At 47.5% G+C, this 26560-nt stretch overlaps 3 long non-coding RNA genes across 3 annotated transcripts in view; 2 read left to right on the top strand and 1 right to left on the bottom strand.

The window, feature by feature from the left end:
• The window catches only part of LOC145508618 (uncharacterized), a 152277-nt gene that overhangs the window by 85748 nt on the left and 39969 nt on the right, over window positions 1-26560 (top strand). The gene's annotated exons all lie outside the window — the stretch shown is intronic.
• On the top strand, window positions 540-25817 carry LOC145508616 (uncharacterized). The gene is made up of 7 exons (XR_014055477.1): window positions 540-827; window positions 4996-5258; window positions 8619-8740; window positions 12645-12774; window positions 13850-13983; window positions 14522-14665; window positions 25690-25817. It is a non-coding gene; the product is annotated as an uncharacterized LOC145508616 (long non-coding RNA).
• LOC145508620 (uncharacterized) lies at window positions 15204-20489 on the bottom strand. The gene is made up of 2 exons (XR_014055481.1): window positions 19392-20489; window positions 15204-18220 (listed from the first exon to the last, which is right to left on the bottom strand). It is a non-coding gene; the product is annotated as an uncharacterized LOC145508620 (long non-coding RNA).

The raw sequence follows: 26560 nt of genomic DNA, 5'->3' as shown, positions 1-26560 counted from the left end.
GGGCCACTGATGAGAGAGCAGGCAGACTTCCTGACCGACCAGGAAGAGCTGATCTCTTTCATGGGCTTGAGCTAATTGTTATAGTCTCAGGACAAAGAAAGTTCCTATGAAATGGGATGGTGTTTTCATTGGTTGGGGGTCTTTTGATTGTCCACCTTGCCTAATATGGAGGTTGGAACTTGCTATTTAGGGGAAGAATGTGAAGTGAAAAGTGAAGTGAAGTAGCTCAGTCGTGTCCGACTCTTCGCGACCCCGTAGACTGTAGCCTACCAGGCTCCTCTGTCCATGGGATTTTCCAGGCGAGAATACTGGAGTGGGTTGCCATTTCCTTCTCCAGAAGATCTTCCTGACCCAGGGATTGAACCTGGGTCTCCTGCATTGTAAGCAGACAGTTTACCGTCTGAGCCACCAGGGAAGTCCAAGGGCCAGAATGACGAATGACAAACAGAATGGCCCATGACAGTGGTTGCCATGGAGCTTTGCTAATTCTGGAAATATTGCCCTATGACCCCAGCATGTGGTTCCATAGTTTATGCTTCAGAAAGACCATGTTGAGATGGGGTGTAAGATTCACCGTGGGGGCAGGGAGCTTTGTTAGGGCCTGATGGAGGGATCAGGCTTGAGCTGAGGTTGTGGCCCTAGAGGGAAATCAGTGTGGGGACTGGCCATAGGCTCTGGAGGGGGAACTGGCAGTCACTGGGGCACAAGGAAGTGGGAGACTGGGAGGCCCTGGGCGTCTGGGCTCAGCAACCAGGGGAGGTCGGGCTGCCTCCTGGGTGTGGGAGCAGCGGGATCACAGTCCTCTGTGAGGCCTCTTGGCCCTCAAGGTGAGACGGGGATGCGGTGGCTGGACAGATGCACCTGGTCTGGGAGAGGGTCCAGGCTGGAAATGTCACTGGAATCGTTGCAGGAAGAGGAGAGGCCGGGCAGGGGCATGTGGGTCATAGCAGACTCCACGCGGGTGACTGTAGTGCAGTCCTGGTGGAATAAACTCACAGCCAGAAAGGGCTGCCTGTCAGGAGCTCAGCTTCTTTCTCTGTTCCTATAAAACCCCCATGTCAGTCTGAAACCCTATCAGGAGACTTCTGAGACCAGTGTTGCATGGTTTCTTCAAAGGGCATGTGACCATGCTCAGTCATGTCTGACCCTGTGGACTGTAGCCCGCCAGGCTCCTCTGCCCTTGGAATTTTTCAGGCAAGAATACTGGAGTGGGCTGCCATTTCCTCCTCCAGAGAATCTTCCCAACCCAGGGATCAAATCCCCTTCTCCTGTGTCTCCTGCATTGGCAGGTGGGTTCTTTACCACTGAGCCACCCGGGAAGCCTTTTCATCAAAGGGTCCCAGGGGAAACAGAACCACTGCCGGCCGCGCCCGTGTCCTCACTGGCGATGAGCCCCATCAGGGCCCCGAGGCTCACAGACGACAGGGAGCTCTTGCCCTCAGGACTGGCTCCTCCTTCCAACCAGCTGCTGGTTAGAGGCCCAGGCATCCCCATCCTGGCTCCAGGCTCCAGCGCCTGGCTTCTGTGATAGTTTAGGGGTAAGGAAGACCCTCACACTCCTGTACTTGCCTGGGGTCAAGAATGTCTTAAAATCAGCACCTTGCAGATCATGGAGGGCTGAGTGTTTCCAGCGGGTATGGGGAAACCATGGGGCGTGAGGTTCCTGGGTGTGCAGGGCCTTCCCAGTGCAGAGGTCTGTGCGTTTCCCCAGCCAGTCGGCTCCCCACGTCATCCTCCCAGGAAGCCCAGACCCAGGGTCACCAGGGCAGAGGCCCTCTCTCCCTTTATGTGTAGCTGTCAGTCCCACAGTGAGGAACCCGATGCCCACCCTCCACCGTTTCTCTGTGTGCTGCTCCTTTCCAGATGACATGTTCAGAGGTTTGAGCATTCTCAGCTGCCACACCCTGGAGAGACCTCTGTAAAATCAAGCCCACTGTTTATGAAAGCTCCGTTTTGCCTTTAGTCTACAGATTCTGCTCATTTCCAAAGCTGTCAGCGCCTTTTGCCTCATCCCGCACAGTGAGGTTTTTCTATGTAGTTCTATTACAGTCAGATGCGGTGTCCCATTGTGTGTTCCACTCCTACACCCAAAATAACTAAAATCAAATAGATTATAATCGACCCCTTGGGCTATACACATCTGCAGGCTCAGACAAATGCATAGTGACAGGTATCCATTCTAAAGTATCACATGAAATCTTTTAAACCCCCACCCCATGATCTGCTTATTATTTGTGTAGCTTTGCCTCATCCAGGATGTCATAAATGGGGTCTCAATGATGTAGGAGATAGCTGGGCTCCAGGTTAGACACTAGCAACTGGCCTCCTGTTTGCATTTCACGGGACATGAAGAAGTGGGCTTCAGCTGGATACTCACAACGTTTAGCATTTCCTGAGACAGATAGCTGGACGCCAGTTAAGGCATTTACAATCAGCCTCTTTTGCCTTCTGAAATGGAAGTAACAACAGAAACAGGGTAAATAGCCAGGGTTTGTCTCTTGGAAACACGTTCAAGTAACAGTTATGGCAATAGTCAAGGTAATAGTCAAGGTAAGGACAAAGAGGGGCAAAACCCTGTGTGAGAAAAGGATTCAGGAATTGCTGCTCCCCGTCTTTTGGGACAAAGGAGATACTCCACATGCACAGGAAGGCTCTTTGTGGGTTGAAAGTCTGGGGACAGTGCCAGGCCATAATGAGTCTTGTGCCTCCCTTCACTTTGAGGTCCATCTTGGCTGACGGGTGTGTGCTGAATTTCTTATCTGCAGCAGAACTGCACATATCTGCTCCACGGCCCCCTGGAGCCTACTCCCTCTGAGATCCAGGAAACAGGAGGACCCACCAAACCCAGCCCATCCCTCATCAATGAGGTCAGGCTTCACGCTGTCTCTTCAGACTGCGTTCTTTCACTGAGTAATATGCACGTGAGATTTAACCATGCCTTTTGAGGGTTGGTGGTTCATTCCTTTCTACTGATGAGTAATACTCCATTGCATGTGTATGGGAGGAAAAACAATTTTCATTCTGCCCTTCCATAATAAAAGACAAATCACCAGGAGAAAAAACAGAAGCATACCTCCTCTATGTTTCCCTGATGGCTTGCAAAACAGGGGAGATGGGTTTGATTTCTGGGTTGTGAAGATCCCCTGGAGAAGGAGTTGGCAACCCACTCCAGTATTCTTGCCTGAGGAATCCCATAGACAGAGGAGCCTGGGGGGCTACAGTCCATGGGATCCCAGAGTTGAACATGACTTAGTGACTAAAACAACAAATGCCTACTGTATACAGGGGAGCTACCAAAGAAAACTGAGTCAGTCCCTGAAATGTCCTAAGTCATCACCTTAAATACCATCTTCAGCTGAAGACAGAAGTAAGACCTTGGGGAATGAGAGAAGCCAGTTATGGAAGGTTATCATCAAGACACAGTAAAGAAGGATGATTGTTGGTAGATTTAAGATAGGACCTTTCCATTGATAAGTTACTTGAGTTAATTATCCTTCTATTTCTGGTGCAAACAGGGGCAACCCTTAAATGCAGAGATTTCTCTGTTGTAAATGTCCTTCACAAAAGGCAATTGCTACTTAGTTTACTGGGAGTCCTCTTTTTTTCCCCTTGAAGCTGATGTAAATAATCCTCACACCAGAGAGGCTTATTTTGGGGTGGCCTACTCTACTTGCCTTCAAGTTTTTGACTATTATGAATAGCGCTGCTGTACCTAAGTTCATCTTTGTTTGCATTTGGGCATGGATTTTTCAAAGCAGTTTCTTAAATACTGGAAATAATGATTGTTGGATCCCAAGGTGAGGTTTGTTTAGCTTCGGAGAAAACTGCCCAACTGTGTTACAAAGTGGCTATGCATGCATCCTACCAGCAGTGAGGGGGCATTCCTGCTGTTCCTCAGCCTCCAGTAATTGATATTGTCATATATTTAGAATTTACAGTCCTAGTAATATGTGTGATGTGATATCTCATGATTTTAATTTATAATTCCCTAATGGTGTATGATGTTGAGCATGTTTTCGTTTTTGACTATCTGTATATCTTTTTTTGGCTGGGTGTCTGTTCAGATCTTTATTCCTTTTTTATGGGTTTGTTCAAGAGGTCTTTGTCTATTTTGAGTCCAAATCCTTCATCAGATATGAGTTTTGCAAATACTTCTCTCCCAGATTGTGGCTTGTCTTTTGATTTTCTGAATAAGATATTGAAGAATCAGTTCAGTTCAGTTCAGTTGCTCAATCTTGTCCGACTCTTTGTGGCCCCATGGACTGCAGCACACCAGGCCTCCTTGTCCATCACCAACTCCCGGAGTTTACTCAAACTCATGTCCATTGAGTCAGTAATGCCATCCAACCATCTCATCCTCTGTCGTCCCCTTCTCCTCCCACCTCCAATCTTTCCCAGCATCAAGGTCTTTTCAAATGAGTCAGCTCTTGGCATCAGGTGGCCAAAGTATTGGAGTTTCAGCTTCAGCATCAGTCCTTCCAATAAATATTTCAGGACTGATTTCCTTTCGGATGGACTGGTTCATGCCCCTTGAAGACTACTGGACTCTCAAGAGCCTTCTCCAACACCACAGTTGAAAAGCATCAATTCTTTGGTGCTCAGCTTTCCTTATAGTCCAACTCTCACATCCATACATGACTAGTGGAAAAACCATAGCCTTGACTAGATGGACCTTTGTTGGCAAAGTAATGTCTCTGCTTTTTAATATGCTAGGTTGGTCATAACTTTTCTTCTAAGGAGAAAGCATCTTAATTTCATGGCTGTAGTAGTTGTGCATGGGCTTAGTTGCTCCATGGCAGGTGGGATCTTCCCAGATCAGGGATTGGACCCATGTCTCCTACATTGGCAGGTGGATTCTTAACCACCAAGGAAGTCATTCCCCTCCCTCCTTCCTGCCAACCTCCTCCTTTAAAAAAAGACTAAAAGCTACCTGTTTAGTAAGTTTTCAGGGGTCTGAGCTCTGAAGTCAGCGTCTGTGGTGTCATTCTCCGAAAGGCTTCAGATACCGGTTGGGCTCATGAGTCTGGCAACCATGGTGGTCTGGTGGCTGAAGACAGGCTTGGCTTCTGGACCTCTGCCCTCACCGACTCACGTAGGGGCCCCGAGCCCTGGCAGCCAAGCAGAGCGGCGCGCATGTGGGGCTGGTACAGCCGTGGGACCGCTGCAGTCAGAGTGGAGCCTGCGGCGGAGGCAGCTGGCTGTCCGTCCCCGTGACTGCTGCTGTCCTGTGTGCCCGTGCAGGGCAGTCACGGTGTCAGGTGAGGCCTGGCCGCTGTCATGGGGACAGGATGGGACCTCAGACAGCTCACATCCCCACCCCACCCCACCCCACCCCACCCCACCCCACCCCACCCCACCCCTGCTTCAGGTCGTGGCTTGTGGCTGCTGGAAGCTCCCTGGGCTGGGAGACTGTGTAAAGCACCAGTCCCATTGCTCAAGGTCAGCTGAGACCCCAAGCTCTGGGGTCACACACCGTCCCCACCACCATGCAGGTCGTCCCACTTCTGTGAGGGAGGGCCTGTGCGGGGCTGTGGGTGATGGGGGATTTGGGGGTGTTGTGGGCTGGCCCAGGAGTCAGCTTTTTGAGGGGAAGAGAGGGGAGCAGAGGGGAGGGAGAAGCTATGAATTGCTCAGGCTCCCAGGGGATTCCAGGCGCAGCTCCGGTGGGAGGTGCAGGTGAGAAGCCCCTGCAAGTTGCTCGGTCCCCACCGTATTTCAGTTGAAGCCCCTCTGCCTGCACCACCCTTAACTCTCCCTCCCGTGGCCCCTGCCTAAAGCCGCAGAAGATGGGGAGTCTATACGACCTCCCTTCCTGTAGGGAAACCAAGCCACAGACAAACGTGTTCCTTTGAGAAAGCATGAAAGAAACGAGAAAATAATAATGGGTGGTTATTACTGACATGGTTCATGTAGAGACGCTTCAGAAGCCTGGCACAGGGAGGGAACTGAGGGCCGTCGCCCCCAGTCCTGGAGTTTGCACCCTCCGCCCCCTTCCCTGTGGCCCACTCTCCCCTTGGTGTCTTCTGGTGACTGGGCGGACTTCAGCCTCCTAAACACATCCTGGAAGGATGAGGCCAGGGCAGAGGTCATTCACAGAGGGGAGGGTGTGGTCGACTCTTTAGATCGCCATTGTCTCCACTCTGTGTCGGAGCTCAGTTCTGGGTCTAAGCAAGAGTGGCTTCCTGATGGGGTCCCCACCTTCACTCACCGGGGGGCCTTTGTGTCCACCTTGTCCCTTCGTGCAGCCTGGTCACCCCTGGGACCCGTGCTGTGCGTATCTGCTCTGCTCACAGCACACCCCTGGGTCCATCAGACTTCACTCATAAAAGGGACGTGTAAGGATGAACTATTCCATAGTTAAGAATTTCAAGGTCATGACACCGTTGGCCAGAGCATGTGGACACAGGTACGAGGCCCGTGCATAGAGAAGCCGCTGTGTGGGCTTTGAGGACCCTCCGTGTGGGGGTGGGATGGGGGTCGGACACACGCGGCTCCAGGCTCTGTTCTTGGCAGGCGGACGACTGTCGGCACTGCCTGTCTGTGGAGGGGCTCTGGGGCTGCCCAGCTCAGCAGGAACGGCAGTGGTGGGAAGGGAGGTCACCCTCCCTTAGCAGCCCTGACTTCACACCCACTCATCAGGGCAGCGAAGTGCCTAAACGGCCCCTTCCTCATCTAGCTCTGAAGACCTGGAAGGTGTGGGGGCTGAAGGACATGCAGAAAACAAAATTCTGTAAAGCAATTATCCTTCAATTAAAAAATTAGAAAAAGTTAAAGAAAAAAACACAAAGAACAGCAAAGGTGGGGTTTGCATTCTCAGCCAGCCTCTGCGAGATTCTCCTTGTGCTCATGCATCAGACTAAAATGCTGCTGACTCCACCGCGTATCACAGATAAGAATAGAGACACAGAGAGGCTGAGCATCTTGCCCCAGGTCACAGAGCTGAGAACTGGATCCCTGTGGTTGAATCTGGAGTCCAGATGCTGTGATGACCCTGAGGGAGCGGCAAAGACCAGATGGCCCAGGCTGAGCAAGGCGCGCGCGCACACACACACACACACACACACACACACACACACACACACACACACACACACACACACACACACACACACACACACACACATGCATGAGGCCTTCACCTTTGAGGCCACGGAAGTCAGAGGAAACCAGAGGGCAACCAGGAGAGGCCAAAGGAGAGTCGAGGTCTATAAGGAGGAGAGACCACACTTCCCAGGAGGCCGAGGAATTCTCTTCCCTGGTGAGTCTGTCTCAAACCCTAGATTCCTCTCCCTGGACCCAGGAACCGACTGTCCCATGACCTAACTGAGTTGGCTCCAGAATTATGCCTTCTCAGGGGTTCAGCTACCACTGGACCCCACTGCTCTCAGTAATAAGCGGGGAATAAGTACGTAGTCTGGGCTTCAGATTTGTTTGGAGACAAAATTTATTAGGAGTACAAAAAACCATGAAGGCAATTGGCATGAACATCTCCAGAACACTTAAGAAACCCTCTGCTGTTTATCTACTTCCTCTCCTGTCATGAAAGTGGAAGGTCTATTTAATCAATTCTGTGTTTATCACACTCTTTCTTTAAAATGTTTATTTATGTATTTATTTATTCGGCTGCACTACGTCTTAGTTGCAGCATGTGGGAGTTAGTTCCCCAATCAGGTATTGAACATGGGTCTCTGCATTGGAATCTTGGCCACTAGACCACCTGGGAAGTCTCTCCTCATACTCTTGGGGACAGTAACGGGTCATAGACCTCCTCTGAGGCCCCCTTAGAGCTGAGGCATGGGGTGGCTGCAGTAATCTTCCTGTGGCTAAGATGTGGTTTGTTGGTCATGACTCACTCACACTCCCTGCACACATAGGGCTTCTCCCCTGTGTGTGTCTTCTGGTGTGTGATGAGATGGGACTTATGACTGAAGCTTTGCCCACACTCCCTGCAAACATAGGGCTTCTCCCCTGTGTGTGTCCTCTGGTTTGTGATGAGACTTGACCTATCCTTGGAGACTTGCCGACACTCTCCGTACTTGGCTTTTATAATCCTTGAGACCCCTGCCCCCATGAATAATTTGCCTGTGTCCTCTGGATTCAGTTTCTGGCTTGTGCTGGGCTCTTCTGTCATTCTCTCATGCACCCCAGAACCCTCCACTTGCCCTCTGGGTGAGTAGGAAGAGGCCCTTGAAATCCTCTTCAGCCTTATGCTTTTCAGCAAAGGTTGGGGCCTTTTTTTTGCCTCGTGACCCTCAGGTTTGTCACTCGGGCTGTGTGGATCGGAATATCGCTGCTGCTGATTTTGATTCCCTGGGCAGAGATCCTCTGCTTGGAGATGGTCTCTTTCAGATGATCTCAGGAGTGTCTGAGAGGGGTGACTGTGTTGGACGTGTTCGCTGAAGAATTTCTGACTGGAGAAGGCCAGAGAGCAGGAGGCACATGAGTGGATATTGGGCTTCGGTTTTGCTGAAAGAGGAAGCTTTTGGTCAGGTAGCTGGTTTGCCATGGTAAGGCCTGCCCACTAATCATCTTAGTGTTGACAGCGCACGATTTGTCTCCCATCAAGTGTGTCTTTACAGTCCACTTTTCCATTCTATTCTTATTCTCTACATCTACAGAAATCCAGGAAGCCTGTGTCAACAGCCTTTTCTACATATCACTCAGACTAGGGACCTTCCAGCAGCATCAGAGGCAGCGTCTCTCCTGAGAGAGGTGGATCTGCAGGGACCTTTCCCTGCGTGTAAGTATCTGAAAAGTCATGTCACCGTGGCCACAGGTATTTTACCCTACTGAGAGATTTATGCTGCCTGGTGATTTCACCTGCTGGGACTCCACAACCCTTCCTCTGGCCGGCTGGCCCAGCCCTGCTTCCGGCAGTTTGCAGCCCAGCGGCCCTTGACCACCTTCTGGGATGGGAAAGGAAGGGTCCACGAATTGCACCCTAGAAACTTAGTAGGGTGCGTGGATTTAAAAACCTGGCGGCCACCCAGGCGGAAAAGAAGGGAGGAGGGCACCTTGCCGCCCTTTCATGGTGGCATCTGTGGCTGTCCTGCTGAGAGGGGGCCTTTCCATGGGGACCCTGTGCAGTAAGTGCGGTGTTTTGGAACTGAATAATTAGAACGTGTAAAATTTTTAAATTATGTGGTGCTTTAATTAAAAACAAAAAAGCTCCAAGTTTTTTGCAAATTGAGGTCTAAAAATTGAAGGCCTATTTTCCTTCCACTGTGGCATCCTATGAAGAAATGTGCGTGTTTTTCAGAAAAGAGTCAGAAAAGTGAGGGAAACAGAAAACCCAGAGGTGCCCCTGTAGTTTGGTGACGGCCTTAGGAGGTCACTCGTAAATGCTGCTGGCTGGCGGGAGGCAGTCTCTTCCCGTGGCTGATGGGCACAGAGCTCTGCAGGCTTGTCCTTCGCATGGATGTTATTGTTTGTGGAAATCCAGCTCGGAGCCATCTCCTGATGTGTAAGAATTTCCCAGACTAGACCCCTAGGCAAATCCCGCAGGGCCAGGGACTCCTTCCTTCATTGTATTTGTCTGTTTGACTGAAAAGCAGCAATGCCATATTTTTCTTTTAATCTGGTCTATCAGCCAGGCCTTGGAGTAATATTTCCCATCCCTCTCAATAGGCTTGGGTTCCAGGGGTGAATTATAGTCAGTTGTCCATGATTTTACAGGTGAGGAAACTGAGACCCAGAGAGGGTGGAGGACTGTCCAAGGGAGAATGGGATATCCTTCCAGGAACCCTGGCTCCTGTGTTTTTAATGAGCTTCCTACCCAGCATGGTCATTAACTGGCAAGTGTTGACATTGAGAATAAACTATTGGTGGAAGTGTAAAAGGCTTTTTTAAAGAATGTGCCTACCAGCTGTGCATCTTATGGAGTATTTTCATTATACTCCCCAACCCTTGGAACGTGCTGGGCACAGGGCAGATGCTTCATCATTTTTATTGAGTAAGTTCAATTTCACACATTTATATCCATAGTGTCAGCAACACTATGAGGTATATTAGAACAGTGATCGTCACAGTTGGTGCTTCACAGATCAGTAAAGAAAGAAAACATTTTCTTAAAGACTGTAACAGAATTGCTAAGTTTTAAGTTTATCCCACAAGGATATTAAAAAAAAAAATGAAACAAATCTCTCCGATCATCACCAAGGCTATCGGAGGTCTGTTGAGGATCCCGTGCAAGGGAGGTTCTACCTCTTGGGACACCCCTGCTTCAGCATCTCCCTAAGCCAGCAGCCTGGGACAGCTGAGTACACTTGAAGTTCCTTCCTTGACCTCGGGAGTTTTTCTGGAAGACAGTTTTTTGACCAACAGGGGTGAGGGAGGTTTTGGGATGTTTCAAGTGCCTCCGTTTACCGTTCGCTCTGTTTCTATTTCTGTTCCCTGGAGGCTCAGTTGGTAAAGAGTCTGCCTGCAATGCGGAGACCCGGGTTCAATCCCTGGGTCGGGAAGATCTCCTGAAGAAGGAAATGACAGCCCACTCCAGTATTCTTGGCTGAAGAATTCAATGGACTGAGGAGTCTTGTGGGCTACAGTCCATAGGGTCACAAAGGGTTGGACACGGCTGAGTGACCAAACACTTATTTCTATTATTATTGCATCAGCGCCACCTCAGATCATCAGGCATTAGATCCTAGAGGTTGGGGGCCCCTGCTTTAGTTCCCTCTTTCGTCTTCTACGTAGCTCCAGCCTGCTTCCTCCTCCTCTTCCATCTGCAGAACTACCTGCTGGGCTTCTCTGAATGTGACTCAGAGTCTCCTTCCCTCACTTCCTTTTCTCTGAGTCCCTTCTCCTAACTGGGTTTCCCTGATCTCCATTTAGGCACTTTTGCCCCAGGTGGTGCTAGTGGTAAAGAACCTACCTGCCAATGCAGGAATTGGATCCCTGGGTTGGGAAGATCCCCTGGAGGAGAGCACAACGCACTCCAGGATCCTTGCCTGGAAAATTCCCATGGGCAGAGGAGCCTGGTGGGCTCTGACAGTCAGACGTGACTGAAGCGACTTAGCACAGCACCCCGGAGGCCCTTTGAACTGCGGACTCCTGTGATAGTTTTGGCTCCTTGGAGTCCCTTGTCATTCCACGTGTATGGAAGGACAGCCTGATATCTTTTAAGTTTTTAACTATTATGAATAGAGCTCTTGTACATTACTTGATGCTAGTTTTTATTTCCCAGTTTTGCAAAGCGGTTGTCTAAATACAAGAGATACACTTCTTGGATCCTGAGGTGAGACTGTTTGGATTTGGAGAAAAGTGCCACTGCCTTCCAAAGTTGACTGCACCTGCCTTCCCCCAGCATCTTGAGGGTGCTCTTGCGTGCTTATTCACTGTCTGTCTTCTTTGGCCGGGTGTGTATTCAATCTTTACCAAATTTTAAAGAGGTCGTTTGGTCTAATTTGAGTCAGATCCTTTATCAGATATGTGTTTTGGAAATGGCACTAGCGGTAAAGAACCCATTTGCAAATACAGGAGACATGGGAGATGCGGGTTTGACCCCTAGGCTGGGAGGATCCCCTGGAGGAGGGTGTGGCAACCCACTCCAGTGTTCTTGCCTGGAGAACCCCATAGACGGAGGAGCCTGGCAGGTTACAGTCTGTAGGGTCACAGAGTCAGACACGACTGAAGTAACTGAGCATACACACAGCGTGTGCTCCGTCTGTTGGTTTTCTCAATAAGGTCTTCCATAGAGTAGAAATTTTTAATTTTATAAAGTCCACATTGTTTTTTCTTTTGTTGATAGACTTTTATTAAAAGTTATTTTCTGTTTTATTTTTCTTTTTGGCTGCACTGGGTCTTTGTTGTGCCCGGGCCTTTTCTAGTTGTGGTCGTGGGGCTGCTCCTAGTTACAGCATGTGGGCTTCCCTTGGAAGTGGCCTCTCTTGCTGTGGAGCATGGGCTTCTAGGCTCTTGGGCTCAGTAGAAAATATTTTAAAAATAGTTTTCCCTGATGCATGAGTATAGGATATTTTTCTTTTCTGTTTTCAATTTCTTTATCAATGCCCTATAGTTGTCTGATTATAGGTCTTTTATGTCTTTTGTTAAATTTATTCCTAGGTAGTTTTTTTTTTCTTGAATTGTGAATGGGATTGTTTTATTATGCTTTTTGATGGTTTGTTATTCTTGTATAGAAACAAAATTGATCTGTGTGTATTCCATTTTTTTTGCTGAATTTATCTTTTAACATATGCTTTGAAATAATGTAAAAGATTGTGAAGCTGAAATCTCAGTTTCCCCTGCAATCCAGATCATCCACAGGACCCACGACTTAGTGGCTACTAACATCCTTTTCCCACGATGCCTCTTAATACTAATACCATATGGACTCCTACAAGGGAAATAAGTGTCACAAATTTGGTTGAACTTGGTCTGGTAAGTCTTGGCCTCTATAACAAAGTCTGATGCCTGTCTTACCTGAGTTCTTGAATGGTATTGTCATGGTTGTTTTGAAAAGTAACTCACTTTCTACTAATTTAAAATGTACAGAAAGCTTTTAATAATGGCAAATAGTACTCATATTTGCAAATTCACACAAAATGTTCAGTGTGTTTTACCCCAAACAGTGACACTCTCCTGAGGCACCAACACCTAGCCCCCCCCATGAGGCAAGCATGAATTCTGTGTTATGTTTTAATACACAGGCCCGCTTCCACCATCACCTGCTGCCCCAACTGTGTGAAGATACCTTTTCCATCCTGATGCAGTTTTCTTTTCCGGGAACCATTACTGCATTTTCCCCTCATTTGGACAGCCTTGATGGATTTAAAGCAGGTCAGATGAATATGGGATCTGGGTGGCCTTTTCTGGTATGGCTTTTCTCACTAAGGACGTTTTTAGTATTCATTTATGTTGTAACAATTATGACCACTACACTTTTTTCTCATTGTCATTAAAAATACAAAACATGGCACTAACCATTTAATTCATCTTAAGTATGCAGTTTTGTGATGTTAATTACTTTCACATAGTTGCACAAATAAGTTAAATAATGTGTATACAGCATGTGTGAATGGGAGATACTCATATATATGTATGAAGTGAAGTGAAGTTGCTTAGTCATGTCCGACTCTTTGCGACCCCATGGACTGTATACACACACACACAGACACACACCACAGCCACACACACGCACATCTTTATCCATTCATCAGTTGTTGGACAGGTAGGTTGCTTTCACATCTTTGCTGTTGTGAATAGTGCTGCTATGAACATAGTGGTGAATGTGTCTTTTCGAATTATAGCTTTGTCTGGATATGTGCCCAGGAGTGGGATTACTAATTCATATGCCAACTTTTTAGTTTTTTGAGGATCCTCCATACTGTTTTCCACAGTGGCTGCATCAGTTCCCACCAACAGTAGGAGATTTCATTTTCTCCACCCCCTCACCAGCATTTGTTATTTGTAGACATTTTATCGATGCCATTCTGATGACTATGAGGTGACACCTCATTGTGGTTTTCATTTGCATTGCTTTAATAATTAGCAGTGTGAAGTGTCTTTTTATGTGCCTGTTGATCATCTGTATGTCTTCTCTGGAGAAATGTCTATTTGGACCTGCCCATTTTTAATTTTTTTTTTTTGAGATGCATGTGCTGTTTGTGTATTTTGGAAATTAGACCTTTTTGGTGGCATCATTTGCAAATATTTTTCCCCAACAATTAGTACAGGTGCTGGGACAACCAGATCCCACATGCAAAAGAACAAAGTTGGACCCCTACTTCTCTCACTATACAAAATCGACTCAAATGGATCAAAGGCCTAGATGTAAGAACCAAAATTATACACCCCATAGAAGAAAACATGAGAGAAAAACTTCACGACTTTGGATTTGGCCATGATTTCTTAGATCACAAACAACAAAAGACAGAAGAGATGAATTAGACTTCTTCAAAACAAAAGCTGTTGTGCACAAAAGGAGTAAGAAAAAGATCCACCATCCAAAATGGCACAAGATGTTTGCAGATCATGCACCTGATAAAGGTCTGTAGCCTACAAGCAGAGACCCCACTGGCCCAGGGGGTGCCCATGGGGCCCCTCCCATCCCAGGTGATAAGGGGGTTTCAGGCCCACAACACCCTTGGGCTGGACACTGGTCATCCTCAGCACCCTCAAGGAGTGTGTGCTGGATGGTTTTGAGCACAGTTCCTTCTCATCGCTGCCCTCAAAGACTGGAGGCTTCAACATGTCTCCAGAAGAACACAGAATCTTTGCAAGTCTTTGAGAACCAAGGGATCATCCTTCACTTTCTTGAAAAGTGCATCTTACTTCATAGCAGGGACCTTTTCCAATGTGGCTCCCGTGGTGTTCTCCCAGCTTCTTCATTTCTCTGAAAGTGGCCAGGGCAGTTTGGGTGTCTCCAGTCCCCACACCAGGTGACAAGGCCAAGGGGCCAGGTCCTGGTGGTCCTTACTTTCACTGATACTAACTTAGACTCACAGGTTGAGATTGAACATGGATGCCCCAGCTTCTCCATCAAGAATTCTCATCTCCTCACCTTCTCTTTTCCTCTGCTTTTCAGTTTCAGATTTACCTGACATCACCACTCACAGTTCCTGAAGAGCCCAGAGATTTCTCCTGAAGGAAAGGTTCTGAAAGATTCAGAGGGATAAATAAAGAATGCAGATGATTCCTACCTCATGCTGATGCCTAGAGGGTGATGAGAGTGAGTGTTTTCTCATGAGAATTGCAAAATCCTCCAAGTAATAGATCATTGAGGGCATCCTTTATCTTCCTGCTCATTCTAATAATGTTGTTCTGAATTTTAATTCAGTAAAAATTTATCTTATAAATATGCCAAGGGGGAGATCCATTTAAAAATGTTACTGAAGTAAATCCAAGGGTTTTACAACAAATAGGGACACAGAACCTGAGATCAGACACTGGCTGAGAGATTCCCACCCTGAGGCACTGTCCCTTGGAGGGTAGAATGGCCATGAGCATCCTCCGGTAGGTAAGCCTCCTCAGGCACATCCTATGTGGGACCACCGCATCACACAATCTTAGATTGGCCAATGGCAGGCAGCTGGCGAGAGATGAGGAAAACAGAAAGCTGCCCAGCAGCCTGGGACAACTCCTGGGCAAGGACTTAGTAAGGGTCAGCGTCAGGCCGTTAGTTAGAGCCAGCATCAGGGCCTTAGAGACAGTGTCAGGACCTTGGAGATAACTTGATGTCCTTAGCAAGAGTCAGTTAAGGCTGTTCATTAGGGACACTTCAGAGACTTTATTAGGGACATATTCAGGGCCTTGGTTATGGACAGATTCAGAGGGAAATTTAGTGACAGCATAGACTATAAGGGACAGCATCAAGGCCTAAGCTAGGGACAGTGTCAAGGCTTCAGGTAAGGTTGTTCCTTAGGGATATCTCAGGGCTTTCAATAGGACCAGCGTCAGGGCTGTAGTTAGAACCAGTGTCAGGGCATTAGTTAGTGACAAAATCAGGGTGTTACTTAGGGAAAAAGTCAGGTCATTATTATTGACAGTGTCAGGGCCTTTGTGAGGAGGAGGTTCTTAACCTTATGAAGGAACAGGATCAGAGAAACAGGACCATTTTCAAGTCATGAGTTAGGGCCACAAGTAGGGTGTTATATAGGGAAAGAGTTAGGTTATTAATGACAGTGTCTGGGCCTTAGGTAGAGTCCTCATCAAGACCTTAGTTAGGAAGAGCTTCAGTTCAGTTCAGTCGCTCAGTCGTGTCCAACATTTTGTGACCCCATGGACTGCAGCAGGCCAGGCTTGCCTGTCCATCACCAACTCCCAGAGCTTGCTCAAATTCATGTCCGAGTCAGTGATGCCATCCAACCATCTCATCCTCTATCATCCCCTTCTCCTGCCTTCAATCTTTCCCAGCATCAGGGTTTTTTTCAAATGAGTCAGTTCTTTCCAACAGGTGGCCAAAGTATTGGAGCTTCAGCTTCAGCATCTATCCTTCCAATGACTGTTCAGGTCTGATTTCCTTTAGGATGGACTGGTTGGATCTCCTCGCAGTCCAAGGGACTCTCAAGAGTCTTCTCCAACACCACAGTTGAAAAGCATCAATTTTTCAGCGCTCAGTTTTCTTTATAGTCCAAATCTCACATCTGTACGTGACTACTGGAAAAACTATAGCTTTGACTAGATGGACCTTGGTCAGCAAAGTAATGTCTCTGCTTTTTAATATGCTGTCTAGTTTGGTCATAGCTTTTCTTCCAAGGAGCAAGCATCTTTGAATTTCATGGCTGCAGTGACCATGTGCAGTGATTTTGGAGCCCAGGAAAATGAAATCTCACACTGTTTCCGTTGTTTCCCCATCTATTTGCCATGAAGTGATGGGACCAGATGCCATGATCTTATTTTTCTGAATGTTGAGTTTTAAGCCAACTTTTTCACTCTCCTCTTTCACATTCATCAAGAGGCTCTTTAGTTCTTTGCTTTCTACTATAAGGCTGGTGTCGTTGGGTATCTGAGGTTATTGGTACTTCTTCCAGCAATCTTGATCCAGCTTGTGCTTCATCCAGCCTGGCATTTCCCATGATGTACTCTGCATTGAAGTTAAATAAGCCAGGTGATGATATACAGCCTTAACATACTCCTTTCCTGATTTGCAACCAGTCTATTGTTCCATGTCCAGTTCTAACTGTTGATTCTTGACCTGCATACAGATTTCTCAGGAGGCAGGTCAGGTGATCTGGTATTCCGATCTGTTTAAGAATTTTCCACAGTTTGTTGTGATCCGCACAGTCAAAGGCTTTGGTGTAGTCAATAAAGCAGAAGTCGATATTTTTCTGGAACTCTCTTGCTTTTTTGATGATCCAACTGATGTTGGCAATTTGATCTCTGGTTCCCTACCTTTTCCAAATTCAACTTGAACATCTGGACATTCATGGTTCACGTACTGTTGAAGCCTGGCTTAGAGAATTTTGAGCATTACTTTGCTAGCATGTGAGATGAGTGCAATTGTGATAGAATTCCAGTTGAGCTATTTCAAATCCTAAAAGATGATGCTGTGAAAGTGCTGCACTCAATATGTCAGCAAATTTGGAAAACTCAGCAGTGGCCACAGGACTGGAAATGATCAGTTTTCATTCCAATCACAGAGAAAGGCAATGCCAAAGAATGCTCAAACTACCGCAGAGAGTCGGATACGACTGAGCGACTGAACTGAACTGAACTGAACTTGAACATTCTTTGGCATTTCCTAGTCCTGTGGTCACTGCTGACCTGAATGTCTAGTGGTTTTCCCTACTTTCTTAAATTTAAGTCTGAGTTTGGCAATAAGGAGTTGATGATCTGAGCCACTGTCTTATGGCTCAGTTTATGATCTGAGCTCCCAGTCTTGTTTTTGCTGACTGTATAGAGCTTCTCCATCTTTGGCTGCAAAGGATATAATCAATCTCATTTCAGTATTGACCGTAGAGTCTTCTCTTGTGTTGTTGGAAGAGGGTGTTTGCTATGACCAGTGTGTTTTCTTGGCAAAACTCTGTTGGTAGGGCAAAGGATAACAGGAAGAGCATCAGGGACTCAGATTCAGCAGCAGGACATTAGTTAGGGCCAGCAACAGGGACTTACTTAGGGACGTTGTTAGGACCTCAGAGATAACTTCATGGCCTGAGTAAGAGATAGTTCAGGCTGTTAGTTAGATACACTTCGGTGACTTTCTTAGGGACATAGTTAGGGCCTTAGTAATAGGATCAGGGTGTTATTTTGTGACAGCTTAGGCTATAAGGGGCAGTATCATGGCCTCAATTAGGGGCAGTGTCAGAGTTAGGGACAGGCTTAGGGCCTTCATAAAGTATAGTTCAGGCCTTAGCTAGGGACAGTGTCTGGGGCTTAGTTAAAGACAGTTTCAAGGCTTCAGTTAGAGATAACTTGAGGGCCTTAAAGAAGTTCAGGCTGTTACTTAGCAGCATCTCAGGACCTTAATAGGGCTAGCATCAGGTTCATAGTTGTGACCAGTGTCAGGGTGTTAGTTAGGGACAGCATCAGAGACCTACTTCAGTACATATTCAGGGCCTTAGTTACGGACAGGATCATGGCAAAAGTAAGGATACTGAGGGCTATTAGGGACACCATCAGGGCATTAGGATGAGTCTCAGGTTGTTATTTAGAGGCAAAATGAGGATGTTAGTTAGGGAAAGAGTCATAAAATTGGTTACAGACAGTACCAGCCCCTCAGGTAGAGACTTCTTCAATCCTTAGTGCCCTGAAGTGAGGGAGAGCATCAGGGGCGCATCTTCAGTGCCTGAGAGAGGGAGAGCATCAGGCCGTCACTTAAATACAGAGTTAAGGGCTTAATTAGGGAGTGTGTCAGGGCCTCAGAGAAAACTTGAAGACCTTAGTAAAAGACACTTTAGACCATTTGTCCCAGGGATATTGTCAGGGTGTTCGTTACAACCAGCATGAGGGCCTTAGTTAGGGAGAGAGTTAAGAGGACAGTTTGGGAAAGCTCAGGCCATCATGGACAGCTCAGGGCCATAGTTAGTGTAGGGCCAGGGCCTGGGAGTGAAATCGAGCAGGACCCTGTGGGGCTCCTGAGCCCAGAAGCCTTTCCCATGTCCCCTGTTTCTTTGCTGGGAATAGCCTCCCGGCTCCATGACCTACCCTGAGCTCCAAAGGGCAGATTGGAAGAGGTGCTAATCAGGGGAGGGAGGGGATGCAGAGAGAAGAGCACTCAAGAAAGCATATTTTGTCTTGGGTCAGTGTCCTGTTTCTGTCAAAAGGGATACACATAAAAATATCTCTAAACTTTTTACCCAACTAAACATCCTCTCAGGACAGAGAGGCCTGGCGTGCAGCAATTCATGGGGTCGCAAAGAGTCAGACACGACTAAGCAACTGAACTGAACTGAAACATCCTCTCCAGCAAAATGGAAAATTGTAGCATTCTTCATTCCAGAGAAGCTCACCAAGGGGCCACCTGAGGTCAGGTGAAGGGAGTTCAGGCCCTGTACACACCCTAATCCTTACAACAACTCTGCCCTTTAACCATTGCTATAAAGTGAAAGTCACTCAGTCCGACTCTTTGCCACCCCATGGACTATACAGTCCGTGGAATTCTCCAGACCAGAATACTGGAGTGGGTAGCCATTCCCTTCTTCAGGGCATCTTCCCAACCCAGAGATCAAACCCAGGTCTCCCGCATTGCAGGTGGATCCTGCATCAGCTGAGCCAAGGAAGCCCAAGAATACTAAAGTGGGTAGCCTATCCCTTCTCCAGGGAGTCTTCCCACCCCAATAATTGAACCAGGGTCTCCTGCGTTACACGCAGATCATTTACCAGTTGCGCTACCAGGGAAGCCCATAGCTATAAAACTCCTAAGCAAATCCTCCTGCCTTGGGACAGTTCTTGAGGGCATGAGTTTTCTGTGTCCCTCTTTGCTAGCAAAGCAGTATAGCTATGCTTTTCTACTTCACCTGAAACTCTATTTCTGAGATTCGGTTTAGCGCAGGTGTACACAAGTGGCGTTTTGGGATCAGATTTGGTGCTCATTGTCGGGCTGACTTGGGGATGGCCCCTGTGGGTCCTCTGACTTGATCAGATGCTCCAAGATTTTCTCCATGACAGCCTCTTTCAAGAGTGGAAGGTTGGAGAATTCCATTAGAGGGAAGATCACTTGGCATTCTTGACTGGAAAGGCTGAGACTGAGTCATACCCCATCTGGCAATTGGAACCCCAGGGCAGGAGCAGACAGCGAAGAGGGGCTGCCCTAGGCGCTGCCAAGACCAACTCTGCCTTGAGGACAATCCTCTCTTCATCCTGTCTGGACTGTTCCAAATGTCCTGCTCCAAGGAATTAATCTGGGAAACTAGGAAAGTCGCACTTGGGGTGTTTCAAGAACTCAGACTGTATGCTAACTCGCTGGCGTGCACTCTGTGGTTCTGTAGACATAGGATAATCTTGGTTCCCATTTTGGTGGTTGTTCATTCCAGGAAATCTCATCCGGAAGGTGCTTCTGAGTTCCTTTGCTTTGAAGTGATCTGTATTTGTGTTTGAAAAAACTTCACTCTGTTTATGTAGGTATTGTATGGCATATTTTAGCTGTTCTTTTGGAGTCAGGCCCAAGTGAGGACCAGATACAGGGTTGAAAGTGTAGTCAGGTCCAGAGTAAGGGCATAGCGAGGACCAAGGTCAGGTCGTAGTGAGGTCCAAAGACGTGAAATAGTGAGGACCGATGTCAGGGAGTAGTGAGGACCAGAAGCGGGCCAATGAGAGGACCATTGGCAGGCGACGAGAGGGGACCAGCGGCGTGCCGTCGAGAGAACCTGGCGACCCAATTCTGGCCGATGAGAGGACCTGGGGGGACCCACGGAGAGAACCTGGGCGGGGGCGTTGGTCAGCGGAGGGGACCCTGAGGGGAGCAGTCAAGCGGGCCTGGGGTCGGGAGTCGCAAGTGGACGAGTGGCGGCGCACGGGGTCCGCGAAGAGGACCTGAAGGGGGCCGAATAAAGGCCGAGAGAGAGGAAAGAAGTCAGGGCGGTCACAGGCAGCGTCAGGTCCTAGAGAGGAAAGACGTCAGGGAGCAGTGAGGCGGCGTCAGGTGCTAGAGAGGAAAGACGTCAGGGATCAGTGAGAGGCGGAGTCCGGTCCTAGAGAGGATGGCCTCAGGGGTCAGTGAGAGGCGGCGACAGCTCCTAGAGAGGAAAGACGTCAGCGATCAGGGAGTGGCGGCATTTGGTCCTAGAGTGGACGACCGCAGGGATCAGTGAGAGGCGGCGTCCGGTCCTAGAGAGGAACGACATCACGGAGCCGTGAGAGGCAGCGTCCGGTCCTAGAGAGGACGACCTCAGGGATCAGTGAGAGGCGGCCTCTGGTCCTAGAGAGGAAAGACGTTACGGAGCCGTGAGAAGTGGCATTGCTTCCTAGAGAGGAAAGACGTCATGGAGCAGTGAGAAGTGGCGTCACGTCCTAGAGAGGAAAGACGTCACGGAGCGGTGAGAGGCGGTGTCAGGTCCTAGAGAGGAAACACCTCAGGGAATCAGTGAGAGGCGGTGTCAGGTACTAGAGAGGAAAGACGTCATGGATCATTGAGAGACGGCATCAGGTCCTAGAGAGGAAAGGCGTCACAGACCAGTGAGAGGTGGCGTGAGTTCCTAGAGAGGAAAGACGTCAGGGATCAGTGAGAGGCGGCGTCCGTTCCTAGAGAGGACGACCTCAAGGAGCCGTGAGAGGCCGCGTCAGGTCCTAGAGAGGAAAGACGTCATGGATCATTGAGAGACGGCGTCAGGTCCTAGAGAGGAAAGGCGTCACGGACCAGTGAGAGGTGGCGTGAGTTCCTAGAGAGGAAAGACGTCAGGGATCAGTGAGAGGCGGTGTCCGGTCCTAGAGAGGAAAGACGTCAGGGTGCCGTGAGAGGCGGCGTCAGGTCCTAGAGAGGACGACCTCAAGGATCACTGAGAGAAGGCGTCAGTGAGACGTGGCGTCACGTCCTAGAGAGGACAGACGTCACGGAGCTGTGAGAGGCGGTGTCAGGTCCTGGAGAGGAAAAACGTCCCAGAAAGACGTCATGGATCATTGAGAGACGACGTCAGGTCCTAGAGAGGAAAGGCGTCACGGACCAGTGAGAGGTGGCCTGAGGTCCTAGAAAGGACGACCTCAGGGACCAGTGAGAGGCGGCGTCAGGTCCTAGAGAGGAAAGACGTCGCGGAACAGTGAGAGGTGGAGGGAAGTCCTAGAGAGGAAAGACGGCACAGAAAGACGTCATGGATCATTGAGAGATGACGTCAGGTCCTAGAGAGGACGACCTCAAGGATCAGTGAGAGGCGGCGTCAGGTCCTAGAGAGGAAAGACGTCACGGACCAGTGAGAAGTGGCATGACTTCCTAGAGAGGAAAGACGTCAGGGATCAGTGAGAGGCGGCGTCATGTCCTAGAGAGGAAGACCTCAAGGATCATTGAGAGACGGCGTCATGTCCTAGAGAGAACGACCTCAGGGATCAGTGAGAGGTGGCGTCACGTCCTAGAGAGGAAAGACGTCACGGACCAGTGAGAGGTGGCGTGACGTCCTAGAGAGGAAAGACGTCAGGGAGCTGTGAGAGGCCGCGTCATGTCCTAGAGAGGACGACCTCAGGGATCAGTGAGAGGCGGCGTCACGTCCTAGAGAGGAAAGTGTGGGTCACGACTTGGGGACTGAACAATAAAGAGGTACTCATAAGCAAAACTCTTAAGGTTGCTATTGCAGGAAATGGCCACAAGGCGGCAGGATTCTTTCATGCCCAGTTGCGATTCCTTGGAAATGAAAGCTTTCAAGTTTTAACTCAGGACTGTAATTTAATACGGAACGTACCTGAAGCAACACCCAAAAGCCTGTGTGTTCTTCCTGAACATTCTTATTTATTTATTTTAATAATTTTATTTATTGGCTATGCCATGCAGCTTGTGGGATCTTTAGTTCCCCGCCCAAGGATCACACCTTCGCCCTCTGCATTGGAAGCACAGAATCTTAACCACTGAACTTCAAGGAAGTCCCCCTGGGCATTCTTTTTTTTAAATGAACCTTTATTTTATATTGTAGTAACACTGATATACTATGTGTTGTTGGTGGCAGGTGAACCGAGTGTGTTTTCTATTTTGTTGTTCAGTCGCCAAGTCGCGTAGGAGCGCGACTTTTTGTAGGAGCGTTGCCTTTTCGCCAGGCCCTGTTACACTGGTAAAACATCTATTTGTGTATACATAAGTGTACATAATTATAAATGTCTAGGTACATAGATATATAAACGTCTATCTGCATAGATATATAAATACCTAGATACACAGAAACATAAATATCTATATACATAGACATATAAATATCTATTTACATACAGATATAAATATTATAGACACATATAGACATAGATATTTATATACATAGACATACAAATATCTGTATACATGGAAGATGGTTACACAGTGGAAAATGCAAGAGACAACCTTATAGACAAAATAAGTGATACAGATAGTGGCATTTATAAGAGCATCCTAGGAGAGAGAAACATAAACAATTTCAAACAAAGAGAACAAAGATTCCTGTAACTAGTTTTAATCTGGTGGCAATAAACCAAGTCCACAGGGGAGTCAGTAGATGATGGCAAATTCTGGAAGGGTCAGATAGTGAAAACAAGTTCAATGTTTCATCTTTGTTTACAAAGTATACCTCATCAATTTATGGATTCATACCTGTAGATACCTCCTTAAGTGTGTGTCATCCTATATATATCCTCACATGCCCACATCCCAACTGTTTCAACTCAAATCATTCCAAGCATAATTCCAACTTATTGCAACTCTAGTTAGTCAATTGTTGCAATTTCGCGAAAAAGGCACATTGTGATTCTTTCGTATAGACCAATAAAGGCTAGGATTTCTGTCTAATGTTGTTTTAGAGGCCTTTGGAATCATTGAAAATTTGAACTCTTCTCCCTGCTTCACCTTGTTCTGATTCAATTGACATGGGGAAAGCTATGGAAAGAGTGTTTAATATAATCTGAACTCACCAGGTATCTATTATTTGGTATACATGAAGATCTGAGAAGTAGACTTTGATGGATAAAAAAAAAATATTGTGAATGTAGAACATAATTAGAAATTGCGGGAGTCATTTGACCAGAGAACAATCACAATGGATCAACTTTATCTCCCACACCCATGAGGACAAGTTTATCTTGGTAATAACATCAACAACTGAGGAGTTAAAGTGTTATCACTGTGAAAAATGATTATGAAAAGAAATCTATGAAATGTTTAGAACACAACTTTCCAAGAGGCTTTAAATTTGAGGTAAATGTTTTATTATTTGACATCTTGAGTGGATTACAGACTCTGTGTAAGTTTTACAGGCTGTTCAAAGTAACATTCTATTCCATCCTGGAATGAATACATCACCTTTTGATTCGTGCCCTTGTGACACACTTAATCAGACTTAGAGACAATCTATGCTGGAGAGTGTTCTAAACCAATTTGTGCATACCAGCTGCAGATCTGACAAGAAACATTTACTCTCACGTGGTTGTTGCTGTTCGGTTGCTAAGTTGTGTCTGACTCTTTGTGACCCCATGGACTGCAGCGCGCCAGGAATCCCTGTCCTTCACCATTTCCTGGAGGTTGCTCAAACTGCTGTCCATTGAATTGGTGATGCCATCCAACCATCTCTTCCTCTGTCATCCCCTTCTCCATTTGCCTTCAGTCTTTCCCAGCATCATGGTCTTTTCCAGTGGGTCGGCTCTTCACATCAGGTGGCCAAAGGATGGGAGCTTTGGTTTCAGCATCAGTCCTTCCTATGAATATTCAGGACTGATTTCCTTTAGGGTGGACTGGTTTGATCTCCTTGCAGTCCAAGGGACTCTCAAGAGTCTTCTCCAGCACCACAGTTTGAAAGCATCAGTTCTTCGGTGCTCTGCCTTCTTTGTGGTCCAACTCTCACATCCGTACATGACTACTGCAAAAACCAGCAGCTTTTACTCTCCCATATGGGATATAAAATTTGCATTTACATATTGCCTGCTATGTTTAGACTCTCGGTTCATACTTCATGTAACCATGTAGTGTTGTATTTAAATCCAATTTGAAACAAAGCTTTAAGAATATTTTGCCTACCAGTAGCATTCTATTTCGGAGAAGGCAATGGCACCCCACTCCAGTACTCTTGCCTGGAAAAGCCCATGGGCGGAGGAGCCTGGTAGGCTACAGTCCATGGGGTTGCTAAGAGTCGGACACGACTGAGTGACTTCACTTTCACTTTTCCCTTTCACGCACTGGAGAAGGAAATGGCAACCCACTCCAGTATTCTTGCCTGGAGAATCCGAGGGACGGCGGAGCCTGGTGAGCTGCCGTCTATGGGGTCGCACAGAGTCGGACACGACTGAAGCGACTTAACAGCAACAGCATTCTATTTTCACCAGCACCTCTTACCTTGGTGTGACATTTCAAAACTCGAGCCTGGTGAGCTGCCGTCTATGGGGTCGCACAGAGTCGGACACGACTGAAGCGACTTAACAGCAACAGCATTCTATTTTCACCAGCACCTCTTACCTTGGTGTGACATTTCAAAACTCAGAAATTCTTACATGTTGATATGAATATTAATTTCATTTTAGCAGAGTTTGAACAGAGAAGTAAAAAAATCAGGATGTCTATTTTATCAGATTTCTCCAGGCAGAAAATTGAAGCTTGTTACTGTTCAGTCACTCAGTCATGTCCAACTCTTTGCGACCCCATAGATTTCAACACGCTGGACTTCCCTGTCCTTCACCATCTCCCAGAGTTTGCTCAAACTCATGTCCATTAGGTCGGTGATGCCATCCAACCATCTCGTCCTCTGTCGTCCCCTTCTTCTTCTGCCCTCAGTCTTTGAAATTGAAACTGTTAGAAGGTAGTGTTCATGCAGCTTATGAGCTCCTTGACTCAATCTTTTTGCAGGAATTTTCTTATGTATTTTTGCAAGTGTGACCTTTCCTTCATATAATAGCAAATAAACAGAATTAGAAGAAACTAATTTGAAATGATGGATTGTTTCTACCTTGACAATCCGAGCACAAAGGAACCAGTGGGAACCACAAAGATCTGGGGGCCAGGCTTTTAAGAATATTTTAGGTTGTCAAATAATAACTAATATGCTTTCAATTTCAAAATTTTTATTCTGATAAAGAATATCCTTTTCTAGAAGGCTTCCAGTGTGGCTGTCTCCTCCTGGAAGCCTTGGATGATGGAATCAGGGCACTTTCTGTCTGTCTGTACAGGACCCTGGGCTCAACTCTAAGAAATCCCTGGATCTCCCCTGGATCCTGACCACCACGTGCCCAAAGATACTGGTAACAGTTTGGTTTTGCCTGTTGAAGTGTTGAATGACAAAGGTTCTTTCAGTTTCCTGATGTGGGCGACATGTGGAGCCCAGTTATGATTTTTTTCTCTAAGAAACTTACTTGCTAGTTCCCACATGAGGGTGAGGCCCCTGTCCAATGATGAGAGACCCTGCATGTGTGTGACCTGTGCCTCCAGGGAGAGCAACTTTGTGCTAGTTTAAACCTGACCATGTTCTGTCTACATGGTAGAGTTAGACCTCCCTACGTCCTGTCTAGGGACTTCCCTGGTGGCTGAGATGGTAAAGAATCTGCATGCAGTGCAGGAGACCTGGGTTTGATCTCTGGATTGGGAAGATCCCCTGGAGAAGGGAATGGCAGCCGATTCCAGTATTCTTGCCTGGAGAATCCCATGGACAGAGGAGACTGCAGGGCTACTGTCCATGTGGTCACAAACAGTCAGACATCTCTGAATGACGAACACCTTGACTTTTCAATCCCATCTGCACTGATTATGTTTAGACAAGACTGCGTGCTTTCTACAATGATTCCATATCTTGCCTATTGATATAGTGTAAGAATATTGACACCAACCGTGTTCTGTGTACACTAGGACGTGGAGACCTGGGTGCAGACTGGGTCTGTCCTCTGTCCTGGAAAGCTCCGTGCCCGTGTCTGAATGTCAGTGCTCAGAGGTCTGGGGTCTGGAGCTGAGGTGGGCTCCTCTGGGTAACGTGCCCTCCTCTGAGTGGGGTTCCATGGCCCTCGCAGGGGTCAGGGCTGCAGTAGGGCTCTTAGTCTTTCCTCCTGC

The sequence above is a fragment of the Giraffa tippelskirchi genome, chromosome 6 (genome assembly GCF_054371585.1).
Source record: "Giraffa tippelskirchi isolate mGirTip1 chromosome 6, T2T-mGirTip1v1.2.pri, whole genome shotgun sequence".
Lineage (NCBI taxonomy): Eukaryota > Metazoa > Chordata > Mammalia > Artiodactyla > Giraffidae > Giraffa > Giraffa tippelskirchi.
This window is presented reverse-complemented; position numbering and strand designations above follow the sequence as displayed.